The 14,148-nt window shown below is 32.2% G+C and overlaps 1 protein-coding gene across 6 annotated transcripts in view; it reads right to left on the bottom strand.

Annotated features, from left to right (window-relative positions):
* foxp4 (forkhead box P4) overlaps positions 1 to 13,465 on the bottom strand; it is a 487,998-nt gene extending 474,533 nt beyond the window's left edge. For 2 of the 6 annotated variants that reach the window (XM_073915911.1, XM_073915914.1), the window contains exons 1-3: positions 13,422 to 13,465; positions 13,202 to 13,320; positions 1,495 to 1,617 (exon numbers count right to left, since the gene is read on the bottom strand). The gene's annotated coding sequence lies outside the window, so the exon portion shown is untranslated. Of the gene's footprint in view, positions 1 to 1,494; positions 1,618 to 13,201 lie in introns of all 6 variants that reach the window. The other 4 variants (XM_073915908.1, XM_073915915.1, XM_073915912.1 and 1 more) reach the window with 3 other exon arrangements.
* Positions 13,466 to 14,148: the final 683 nt, after the last annotated feature.

Here is a 14,148-nt window from a genome sequence, read left to right as displayed (position 1 = left end):
TGTGCGGGAAACCGGAGCACCCGGAGGAAACCCACGCAAATGCAGGATAACATGCAAACTCCACACAGAAATGTCAACTGAGCAGAGGTTCGAACCAGCGACCTTCTTGCTGCAAGGCGACAGCACTACCTACTGCGCCACTGCTTCGCCCCCTATAGTCATACATATAGCCCATATTAATTTAATTTAATCTATGAATAATTAAACTTAAAAAAAAATAAGAAAATAAAATCTATTGTCTAAACTAAGTGCATTTAAAAAAAAATTATCAATTAAAATAGCTAATGCTAATTACAATGCATTTACTTACATTTTCAGACAAGCATCTGTTTCATAGAGATTTAAAATTTAACAACAATGTAATAAATAGATCCAAATGATGCATTTTTAACAAAAAAAGACTTTATTCAAACACAATTATACCATGAAGTAAACCATAAAATCTTATAGTCATGCTTAAAATAAAGAGCAAGAGCTATTTATAAAAATTCTAATAAAAAAATAAAATCATTAAATGTTGGATCTTTGAACAGAATCTAATAAAATAATAAATAAAATAAAATATGCAGAATCATTTAATTTTTCTTTTGATCATGCTTAAAATATAATACTATTATGGTTATGCTTAGAATAAAAATCAAGTGCAATTTATGCAGAATTATTTAATCTGAATACTATTTCCATTATATATATATATATATATTTTTTTTTTTTTTTTTTTTTAATAAATCCAAATACGTCTAAATGCTGGTGCTATCTTTAACAAACTAAGGAATGTATTCATATATAATTATACCTTATAGCAAACCAAAAAACCTTATAGGCATGCTTAAAATAAGGAGCAAGTGCTATTTATAATAACTAAATAAAATAATAAAATCATACAATTTTATATGTTCAAACAGAATGTACTTTATTAAATTTGATATTTTTAATAAATAAATAAAATAAAATATACAGAATTATTATACCCTTAATTATTCATTTATCATATTTTAATCATGCTTAAAATTTTATTCAATTCACATAAATAGACATAATACATTAAAATATGTCAGAATTCTTGTTATGTTTAATACCTTATAGTAATAAACATTGAATTTAATAAAAAATGTATGCAGCATAGTTTTATCCGAATACCATTTACATAAATAAAAAAACAATATGTTAAAATATGTCAGAATTCAGTTTTTAATAGAATAAGTGCTTTTTAACTATTCAATTTAACTTAAAATCATGATTAATAAATAAAAATTCTAGTGCTATTTATAAAAAAACTAAAGAAATAATCTACCAATAAAATAAAATAAAAAAAATAAAATAAAATAAAATATTACGATTCACACCACCCCTTCTAAGAAGTCATGACTGTCTGGAAAATGAGCAGGACATGCTGATCACAGAAAGAAAGGCTCAGAGAAAGACTGATGATGACATGCGGGGCTGGAAAAAGAATCGGAGGGAAAACAGACAGGTTGTGCTAGGAAAGCTCACCCAGCTTTTCACTGTTTAATGTCTCCCTGACATTTCTGCTGCGAGAAAGCAAGGTCCCCAATCCACTGCTTTTTTTGTTTTTTTTCCCTCCTCTTCTCCTCCAGCCAGCCCAATGGGGACATTCTGGACAGATAAGAGAAAAGAAAAAGAGAAATAGAGTCATAAGAGGACCAGAATGAGGCAAGATGTGTTCGCTCTATAACTCCAGCGAAGTCTGATGACCCAGACAAAGTCAGAGGTCAGAGTTCAGCAGGGGTTCAGGGAAACATAGAGCTGAAGCTGTGGCTGGATTATATTTCACTGCAGCCTGGATTCTTTCTTTCATTCTTTGAAGGTTACAGTTGGCTGTTTGTAATGTGCCTTCGACAGCACCTTCATGTGTGCTGGGCTTTAATGATAACCTGAGATGATGAAAATAATAATTATATCAGCCAATTTTTTTTTTATTTTAACAAATATTTTTTAAAGAAAATAAGAGAAGGAAAGTATAAAATGTTTGCATCAATATACAGAGATTTACTAAATGAAACATGTATTGCTTTCCATTAGCACACACCGTTTCTGTGTTTGTGTTTTCTGTTTTTTCATTTATGGTTGTGAATTGAATTATGGGACCATGATCTCTGCTACTATTGCTGTTGAAAATTTAACTCAGTTTAACAAAGTGACATTTATTGACATTTTTGTAGTTTGAAATAATATAATGCCAAATAAATAGTATATTGAGAAATAAGTCTGTAAAATAACAGAAAATGTACTAGCAGTTTATTACAAGGTTTTTAAAGCATAATACACAACACTAACCCAGACAATATATTCATTCATTCATTTTTTTTCTCGGCTTAGTCCCTTTATTAACCTGGGGTCACCACAGCGGAATGAACCGTCAACTTATCCAGCACATGTTTTACGCAGCAAATGCCCTTCTAGCCGCAACCCATCACTGGGAAACATCCATTATTTAGTCACAATTTATTCTTCCCAATATACCAGTATCACGTCTTTGGACTTGTTGGGGAAGCAATCATCCGGAGGAAACCCACGTGAACATGGGGAGATGATGCAAACTCCACACAGAAACGCCAACTGACCCTGCCGAGGCTCGAACCAGCAACCTTCTTGATGTGAGGCAAATGTGCTACCCAGGGCGCCACCCCAGAAAATGTATTACTTTAAACAATGAAAAATGATTTTAAAAAAATCACTTTAACTGTTCAAGGTTAAAAGTTGTTAGAGGAAAGATCAAGGTTGCATCATGCAACTCAAAAGCATAAAACAATATGTGAATCAGAAAATATAGTATAACAATAATAATAATAATAATAATAATAATAATAATAATAATATTAAGATAATAATAATAATAATAATAATAATAATATAAAAAATATATATTTAAAAAATTATATAAAATAAACTTTGACAAGATCTGAAAAGGGAATAACCAAGCGTATTTATTTTCAAGCTCAATTATTTAAAAACTGATAATAATAATAACAATAATAATACTAATAGAAATAATAAATAGTAATAATGATAATAATACTACTACTACTACTACTACTAATAATAATAATAATAATAATAATAATAATAATAATAGTAATAATAATAATAAAATAGCAATAATGAGAATATTAAAATAATAATAATGAGAATAATAATTATATTAATAATAATAATAATAATAATATAATTGTAGTAATAATAATAATAATAATAATAACAATATAATGATAAAATAGTACTAATGATAATAATAAAATAAACAATAATAATAATAAAACATAAATAACAATAACATAAATAACAATAATAATATAATAATAACAATGATATAGTAATAATGATCATAATAAATCATAATATTATTCATTCAAATTTTTATTGTTGAAATTAATATCATAAAAATAATTATTATATAATTTTATTATTATTATTATTATCAATTACTATATTACTATTATTATTGTTATTATTAAAAAGCCAAGGTAGTAATAAAGAATTGAACTCGTCATCCCACAACAAGCTCAACATTGTTTCACAAACTGTGCAGGTGTAAAGGATTTACAACATGTATAAGAGAAAATTAACTAGCGCTTCGACTGTTTTAGGAAACATCCCAAAGTAAACAGAAGACATTTAAAATCTGGCAGCTTGACTTTATTTTCACAGCGTGCTCAGGCTGTTTACATATCTGTCACTAGCTGTACCTGGTGCTGCCAGTGGTCCATAAACACACTTTACCTTCCCTCTTTCTCTCTCTCTCTCCATTGCGCTTTTCTTTCTTGCATACATGCACACACACAGCCCATCTCTCCCTCCATCCCTGCTTTTTAGGACTGCAAACATTTTAAATAACTCGATCAGGCCTAAAACAAATAGAGGTGGAATTGCTACCCCATGTCACATCTGTGTTCTGTTACTGGTGACAGGAAAACGGAGGGGAAAAGGCGGCTGCTCTTGAAAGGCTGCCACTTTAAGGAGAACTTTTCAAAAACACCATTGACCACGCACGCAATTACAGCCAATATGCAATGTCGGCAATGTCATTTTACCCATAAATAAAAACATTTTGCTTGGGTCCCTCAGGTATGGAGCAAGAGGAACTTTCAAAACGGAAGATATTCACTTTTTTCCCGCATATGATTTACTGAGTTTCAAATGATGGGGTTGTACTTCCAGAACTACTAATGGAAGAATTGAAACAAATTGTTTTAAATGGTAAAGTCATGTTTTTTTTTTTTTTTTAATAATACATATATTGGAGAAACATTTGGAATTACCATGTTTCAAAGCAAGGATGGGTGAATTGTTTTAAGTAATTCAGCTTGAGAAGAAATGTTCCCTGAACTGAAATCTCAACAACAATTTTAAACTTATGACAACCTTTTATGGATTTCCTTGAAATTTCTTAGTGTTTTGTCAATGTTTTCAATGTAACAACTGAACACTCTATGATTGTCTACACTGTAAACAATTTCTGCTAATTAACAGTTTCCATATTTTGTGCTTTCCATCTATTTACGGTTGTTAATTTCATTATGGGAGCTAGATCTCTGATCTGTCTACTTTAAATGTTGAAAATTCAACTCACAGTTTAACAAAGTGACTTTTATTGACATTTTGGTTGTTTAAAATAATATAATGTATAGGAAATAATATGTAAATAAATCTGTTTAATAATATTGAGAAATAAGTCTGTAAAATAAAAGAATTTACCAGCATTTTATAACAAGGTTTTTGCAGCATAATAAAACCCCAATCCTGACAATATATCACTTTAAAATAATAAAAATGTTCATGAAAGTCACTTTTTCAAAAAAAAATGTTATTGTTAAAAGTTGTAAGATAAAAGACCAAGGTCTCATAATGCAATTCAAAAGCACAAATAATGAAAACATGAATCAAAAATATTAGAAAACCTAATTTACGAATGTTTTTTACAGTGTACCTGGTTGTTTTATTTATTTGGGTATTTTCTGCTTTATTGTTGGGGTTACAATGTTTATACAATAGGTTTATTTGTAATGTATTTAAGAAAAAAGAAAAAATCTTAAATAAAATTAATGATCAGCAATATGTTTTATATTTGAGATCAACATGAATGTGTTTTACAAGAGTCATGCTAATAAAGAAAGTTGCATTAATTTGATCTAAAACCCAAAAACTTTTTTTATATATTATTATAGTTATAACAGCGGTTTTCTTTTTAAATGTAGCTCAAAATGTAATTTATTCCCATGATTTAAAGCTGAATTTTCAACATCATTACTCCAGTCTTCAACGTCAATCATTCTAAAATGAAGATCTATTACTTAAAAACTTTTTATACTTTCATTGTTGGCCTGCTGCTTCTTTTTTTTTTGTGATACTCTATCATTCAAAAATAAAACACAATAAGCATTTACTTCTAAGACTCATTCCAGTGTAAAAAAAAAAACACATAAAAAATGATATAAATAAATGTTGTTATTTTGAACTTTCTTTTAATCAAAGCATCATTAAATAAATAAATGATTAAATTGATCAGTTTTCACAAAATTATGAACCAGAAAAAAATTATAAACAGTTAATTATACAAAAAACTAAACAAATTATTAATGAGTGACTGCCAATAATTTTATAATCAGAACGGCAAATCAGAATATTATTATTATAGTGATTTCTGCTGTACAGTGTTAGGAAATGTAGGGTTCTTTACCAATTCATTAATGTTGTCCCAAAACAAATTAAGTAAATGTAACAAATTTGGTGGACTGAACATTAAACAATTAAGTTGTCCCAAAAAAAATCTCAAGAAGTGTGTTGTTTCAGCTCATTTTAAAAAAGTAGTTTGAACATATATCATATGTAATTGACTAATACTAATTGCCTTGAGTATAGTATATTTGAGTATATATTTGAGTATATTATTGAGTATATTAATACTCAATAAATGAAATGTGAGAAGAATAATGGCAACTTACTATACCCCTTTTTTTTAAAACACTTCATTAATTGTTTAAAGTTTAACGAAAGTCATGGCCATAATAAACGCAAAGCACGATGGTAAATGGTGGAAAGAAGATATGGCATTGAATGAACAGAGCGTTCATTTTGATCAAACTGATCAACAAGTAAAGCGCAGCAATATGGTGCACTGGCTCTCAGCATATGTGTGTGTGTGTGTGTGTGTGTGTGTGTGTGTGTGTGTGTGTGTGTGTGTGTGTGTGTGTGTGTGTGTGTGTGTGTGTGTGTGTGTGTGTGTGTGTGTGTGTGTGTGTGTGAGTATGCGCCGTGCTCTCTGACACTCTGAATCATTGGCCAGATGTAGTTTGGTCTTACACACCCGGCTGGGACTATAAGGATGAGCGAGGCTTGACCTGGCTGACTCCTCTCTGCTGGACCTCGACAGAGAGAAAGCTTCTGGACAGGACTGCTCTGAAGAGACTTATTTCTGCATGATGGAAAAAATACTCTGATTGACATGGCCGAAAATATCTATTGTTTAGGTTGGTTGGTGTTTAATTAAAATGACAACTTCCTTGATTATTTTGATGGAGAGTAACATGCTAAAATAAGGCCTATGATACATTTAAAATTCATTTTTCATGCTGTTGGACACATTTCAATCCATACATTATACAACTGAAGGAAAAATTATTAGCCCATATTCTTTTTCAAATATCTCATTATCTTTAGGTGTTGTTTAACTGAGCAAGGGAATTTTTAAATTATTTACAATATTTTTTTTTCTTCTTATAATTCATTCATTGATTCATTATTTTCCTTTGGCTAAGTATATTTATTCATCAGAGGTCGCCACAGTGGATTGAACCGCCAACTTATCCAGGAAATGTTTACATAGATAATGCCCTTCCAGCTGCAATCCTGTACTGGGAAAAACGCATACACACTCATTCACACATATAAACTACGCCTACTTTAATTTATTTAATTCACCTATAGCGCATGTCTTTGAACTGGGGAAACCGGAACACCCGGAGGAAACCCACCAACACGGGTAGAACATGCAAACCGAAATGCTAGCTGACCCAGCTGGGACTCAACCATTTTTTTCTCAACCTTTCTTTCTCGACCTTCTTGTTGTGCAGTGACAGTGCACCCTTTTTTATTATTTCTTGTCTTTTTTATCTGTTTTTATAGAATTTTTGTGGTCAATATTAAAAGCTCCCTTAAGAAATTTTTTTTTTAATTATTTTTCGAAAAGTAATTATTTTATTTTTCTGCCTATAGTTTATTTAATTAATTAACTTAGTAAAACTTTTAAATTGCACTCTAAGCTAAATACCAGTAAGTTTCAACATAACTAGACAAATATTATGTACTGTGGCAAAGACAAAATTATTTGAAATTAATTATTCAAATTGTTACATTTTAAAATGCATAAGGAAATAAATCTTCTCTTAAACATCACTAGGGAAAATAACTTCCACAGGAGGGCTTACATTTTTTCCTTCATCTGTACTTACAGGATTTTACAATACTAACAACCAATTATACCAGGCCCATAGCCAGGGGGGTTGGGGGGTTTAGAAGACCCACCCCTCACTGACAAAGGTCCAGAATTTTATTTGTCCTATTTTGACTGCTATGCCATCATGGTGAAAATACCCATCAAAAAAGGCTTTAAGACCAAGAGGAATCCTCTGTTGGCTGTCGCTTCAGTGTAACTTCCGCTAAACACAATGCTAACAAATATTTTTCATGAGTCCAACATCCATTTTTCACTACTGTATTGTTTTTAAATGGAGAAAACATTTTACAAGTTTAATCTACATCTTTGACTTTTTTTAAAACAAAAAATGACTAATTAAAAGTTATGAAGCACCAAAAACAGCCCATACTTGGCTAAAATAGTGAAACAGTCTGGTTATGATCCTATTACCATTCAAAAAGCTCATTTAGAATAGTGCTTAAAATGTCACTAAAATGCAGTTTTTAAATGTTATAATTAATTAGAAAATGAGGCGTATAATTGCAAAATATCCACTTTTTGAGAAAAAAGAACCACCCCTTTTACCAGACTGGCTACAGGCCTGTAAACTACTGACCTAAATCAATCAAGTGCTATGTTTTAAAATAGTGTCTAAAAATACATTTAATAATATGATAATGCCAATTTATGATATTACAACGCTGGTGACCCCACATCTCAAAAAGTTATTTACAGTTTTGTACCCATCAATTTTTTTTTATTATTCAAAAGAGCCTATAGTTTAGGGTTTAGAAACCAGGGTTAGTTTTTCCAAACCGTTCAATGAGTAATGTACTTTCCCAAGTGCTGTTGTTTGGGTCGTTTCAGTTATTTTCATCACAACTCACACTTCAGCTGATTTGAGGAATGACTGAAGACTGCTTTTATCCCTCAACATCCACACTAAACATAGAACCGACATGTAAACATTTAGATAAAAACTCCTCTTAAAAACGAACTCAGAATAGTTCTTACACAAACACTAAACCCCATCTACGTTTCCTCACCTGTGCGTCTGCTTCACTCCTGAGCAACTTTCAAATAGCTCCCCCTAGCGGTCAACCTAAATTACACACATCTAAATCAACTTCTTCCTCACGAAATAAAACACAAATAAGGAAAGTGTTTTTGGCTTAGTTTTTACCGTCAACCAGATCTCTCCGTGTCACATATTTAACAACAACAGTCTGTTTCTTCCTGGCTCCAGGGTTCGGAAGTGCTGTCAAAACAAAAGGCAACAACAACTGTTTGTCATCGCTACAGCCCTTGGGAGCATCACTGTTTTGCTCGGAAGAGGCATCTGGCTATTGTTAACAACGCCTGCTTCACGAAACCCCAAACTGTTGATATCCGGTGTATCTTTAGCAATTTGGAAAGATAGCAGGGATTAGAACACTATGTACCTTTCTGAATTCAAAGCCGCCGTCAAATTAGCTTTCCAAAAATTACAGCAAAATGAACACATTTATATCTTAAATGTACACATTAACTTGAGTAAACCAAAAATAGGAGATAGATGACAACTAACACCTTCTCCCCCCTCCTTTTTTTCTTTTTTCTCCATAACCTTTATCGTCATAGGCTATAGGGACTTGCTAGGCTATAGCCACCTGCAAATTACAACTTAGTACTTGAAGAGTTAAGAATGTGTTTCTTTCAGGCTATTGTTGGAGTGCGCGGGTCAGGGGGTGGGGCGAACAGATTCTGGTAAGAGCCTTTAATCCACAGGCTGTCAGGCCCAAACCCTGCTTGACGCCCTATTGAAGTGTAACAGAACAAAACATTGGGCCCCTCGCTAAGCTCCTGCCCGGGCCCCATTCACAGCGACAGGAGAGCAAATTCTTCAGCTGCAAAGAGCCCCCTTCTTAAAGGGGAACACACAAACTTCAAAACAATGCAACACAGAGGAGGAACATATAAATGGCCAATCACTGTCGAGAGTGCATTTGTCAGGGATGAAAAATCTGGCTATTTTCTCCACCGCCCTGGCATTTTTCATAACCACTCTAAACAACGACGTTTGCTACAATTAAATTTGACTGATTCGAATACAACAATGTTGGCATTGCAATGAAAAATAAGAAAGTGTGCCATTGTAATTGAAGCTGGGAATTTAATCAAATATACATTGTACTCTGGTTTTATGCTGTTTGAAGTCATCTAAATTTGAAGGTCTTGGTATTAAACACATTTGCAAATTGGCCCCAAAAAATGTCACCTCCGTTGTCCTTGTGAAGTTTACGTCTGATTTTAAATGAAGGTTTTAGAATATTACTTGTCACATATATATTAAACTGTAGAGAAAGCTATTCACTGACTTTACTTTTCTCTCTCTCGCTCTCTTCTATTTTAGCAAATATGCCCTTTAACTCTAAAGGCTTGAAAACAGATGTGAACGCTTCACATTTTAGCACATTTTGGCCTGACGTAGACTGTTGGGAATCAGAAATGGAAATAGCAAATGTACAACAAAATATGACACGTTTTATTACATTGTGATTAGCGAGGATTATTTCACCCTCTTATGAAGAGAGTAATAATTTGACGAAAATGAATTTAATACTTTTTCAACTAATGAAAGCCCTGTGGAAATTTTCTGAAGGTTAACTATATCGTGTTCAAATTAGACTTAATTGTGCTACGAGTAGAATCGCACTCCGTTCATTTCACTGCTGAGCAAATGAACTAAAACTGTCTTTATAAATGAATAAACACAAACTGTATAATTAACTGCACTAATAAAAAACGAATAATATTATATATTTATTACAAATCTTAAAAATAAAGATGCCAGGATAAATCAAAAGCATACAGTTAATTGCACAAAGTTAACCTTTATGTCAAAAGATCTTTTCAACAACTTTTCCCACTATTTATACATTAAAAAAACTATTTTTGTGAAATATGTCATGGATGTTGAAGGTTTTTCATAATTTAATTTAGGGTGCTATTCATATATTTAGAGTATAAAAAATAATATCTGTGGTAATCAAGAAACGCTCAGCAGTTGAAATCACCACATAGGCAAAACCTGCATTAATCAGACGGATCCACTGACCAAACGCAGCTCTAATGCTCTAGGTTAAGAGATGCATATTCATGATACATGTATTCAAATGCACAGACATGACCGACAGACCCAACCCCCTCCACAAAAAACCAAGCCCCCCCTACTGCCTATTACCCCTTTAATTACGAAACGCTGCTGCAGTATTAAAGGTTTGTTTAGATAAAGGAGAGCATCTGGTGAGATTAGCACTACATTATTCTTAGGGAGCAGCAAAAAAATGTTAAAACAGAAGACCATCAGGAATACAGTGACATTTAGGATCTACTTCATAAAGAACGTCAATGTCTGCTGTTCAAATTTCTGTTGTGGCATGTCGTTTATTTTTTATTAATAAATCAGAAACGTCCATCACGCTTCATACGCTAAATTATGTCTTTCTAAGTATTTACATGGCAATTGACTTGAGGAAGAATAATGCAATTCATTGAACACATAATGAGTGAGGTGCATGAGTAAATCTGTATAATCAAGCTAATCAAAATACTAAATTATAACAATAATATAATTTTGGTGTGTAATTGAGACATTTGAGAGGCTAAGGAGAGGTATGCAGAGTACATGCAAATACTTAAATATAACGAATTCTTACAAATCATAAAACGGTGTAATATTTTTGGGGAAAATAGATACATTCACTTTCTGAATATGCAAATCAATAACGCTGTATTTAAATTAATATGGATAAATATAAATATGGAATTTATTTAGTTAACTTAAACGTGCCATATAGATACATTTAATGCAAAATGCGTTTTGGGCTCATTTTTAAATTACAACTATAAACATAATATCATAGAAATATATTTTTCATAATTACTAAATACAATTTTCTCCACTGTAATAGTTACAGTACAAAATCAATATACAGCGTGAGCAACTTGAAAGTCTTGCTGAAAACTAAATAAATCAGTGATTCGCGTGTTTAAAAATATTTAATATGCGTACATGGTTTTTAAGAAAATTTAGCACAATTTAAATTTACATTTAATATTTAAATTGACTAATTTCACATTAGCGGCGTCCTCGTGCACGACAGTGTGGCTTCTCGTTGATTTAAATGAGGATTTGTAAGCTAAAGATTGACAGCTATTATTCAGAGTGAACAAACGTCATATGTCCTTTTAGAAAATTAATTAACTTCAATAACGGAGAGAAATCAAACAGCTCATGCAAAGATAGGCTACTCGAGCTTTTTCTTATTGTGTTGGCTGTTGTGTAGCCTATTTCAAGAAGCGCAATGATTTTCACTTGGAGTAAAACAGATTCTGAATGAATTATTAAATCATAATCGTCTAAGTCGAATTTATATTTATTGTTTGATGAGAGCCTAACAGGCACAATGATTTTGCGAACCACGTGTAATAATCTTTTAAGTTTAAGAGGGAGTAGTGGAATATTGAGGGACATTTAAAGTGAGAAAATATTAGCATAACTAACAATCTAAACAGCCGCAAAAATTAATGTGGAACAAGCTGAGATCAAAGCAATATTGCTGAATGCTGATCTACAGTATACGGTAAAAACAATGCTTCGCGATCGAGGGTCCAAGCATGAGATGTGAGACAAAATATTTTCTGAATTCTTGTATTATGGCTCCCTCTTGTGGGATAGATAAGATTAACTACTAAAGCTCTCATAAAAAGCATGCACACGTCCGTGCTCACACAAATCTGTAGGACTGTATGGACTGTACTGTTTTCGGTCCCTTAGGCTACATGCAATTCCGTACCTCTTTCAATTCTTTCATTTCAAAGTTCAATTCTCCAATTTTTGTTCAATTCTCTACATCCCATTCAGTCCTAAATGTGACGGGTTTGCAATTCTGTATTAAGATTCTACTGTGCAAAAATGAAAATGGGTCTGAAATATTTTGGGGAAAGTTTTCGTTTCTATTAAAATAAGCTTTTTGTTTGTTTGTTTGTTTGTTTGTTTGTTTTTTTGTTTGTTTGTTTGTGTTTTACACTCATTGCAGTATTTGTAACCTACCATTTTGAAAACAGAATTTGTATGTTTGTTTGTTTTAGTTACTTGTTTTTATTACTTTATTTGTAGAAACTAAATTAACTAAAATAGTATTATTTATTGAAATCGACCTAATATTTTGCATTATTTATAACTTCTAAATTTTGATATTCACATGTATTTATTTACGTTAAAATGCTTTAATATTTGTTGTATTATTTTTATTGATTAAATAACGTATACATTTTTATATATTTTCTTTTATAAACAGATTTCTCCATCTGAAGAACCTTAAACCGCGGTTTAAAATCCAGTATTATGAATAACCAGCAGATGGAGCCAATTACCCAGGATAGACACGTGCCCACGAACTATTTTTCCCCTTTGTCTTTTAGGAATATTTGCTTCAACATTCATGAAACATGTAGACTAGTCATCTAGAGCTATTTGATTTAATTTAATTTAATTGTATAGGTGCAATTTGCCAAGCTCTTTGAAATAAAATGGACTCCTGACGGAAAAAGACAGCTAAAACAATTAGAAGCATAAACAAACCACATGTACGCCATGACTTTTTCAAGTCCTTTACAACAAATTATTCAATAAAATTTGTCATCACCAACGAGCCCAACAAATATTTTAAAATATTCTTTAAAAAAAATAAACATTGCTTCAGCTGTAAAATCTTTACTGACCTTTAAATCCTGCACATCTCGTCTCAGGCGTGACAGTGGCCACTCCAGGTTGTGGAAAAGTCCTTTCATATTTCGAACAATTGGATGTTTCTTGTAAAAATGTAAATGAAATAGCCTGCCTGTGAATGTTTAGGATATTTCATTTCCTCTAGGTTTGTTATGAATTAATGGCGTAGTAAGACCCACATTTATGGATGATTGCCCAAACTTTACCGCTCACCTGAAGATGCGCATGCGCACTGTCGAATCATCGAGACTCGTTTAACGTTACTTACAAAAGTTGGCCAATTACTGGACCTGTCTAAATTGGCGTTCTTGCACTTGACTATTGTTAGAATGTGACTGAAACTACAAATATGTGTAGATTTGGAGCATGTTAAAATTGCAAGTGTTTACTGAACCATATAACCTATGCACTCACTGCTTGGCTACTTTATTTTGCCTTCAGAACTGCCTTAATCCTTCGTGGCATAGATTAAACAAGGTACTGTTTAAATATATTTAAACAGTTCCTCAGAGATATAGATCCATATTGACATTATAGGATCACGCAGTTGTTTCAGATTTGTTGGCTGCATATTCATGATGCTAATCTCCCATTCCACCACATCCCAAACATGCTCTATTGGATTGAGAACTGGTGACTGTGGAGGCCATTTGAGTACAGTGAACTTATTGTCATGTTCAAGAAAGCAATCTGAGAGGATTTACGCTTTATGGTGCATTTTCCTGCTGGAAGTAGCCATTGGTCAATGGACTTGGTCAGCAACAATACTCAAGTAGGCTGTGACGTTGACATGATGCTTGATTGGTACTAATGGGCCCATGTGTGCCAAGAAAATATCCCCCACACCATTGCACCACCATCAGCAGCCTGAACCATTGATACTAGGCAGGATGAATCCATGTTTTTATGTTGTTGATGTTCAATTCTTCTGACCCAACCA

This window comes from Danio rerio, chromosome 11, assembly GCF_049306965.1.
Source record: "Danio rerio strain Tuebingen ecotype United States chromosome 11, GRCz12tu, whole genome shotgun sequence".
NCBI classification, from domain to species: domain Eukaryota; kingdom Metazoa; phylum Chordata; class Actinopteri; order Cypriniformes; family Danionidae; genus Danio; species Danio rerio.
Note: the sequence above shows the minus strand (reverse complement) of the source record. Positions and strands in the feature narration are given on the sequence as shown.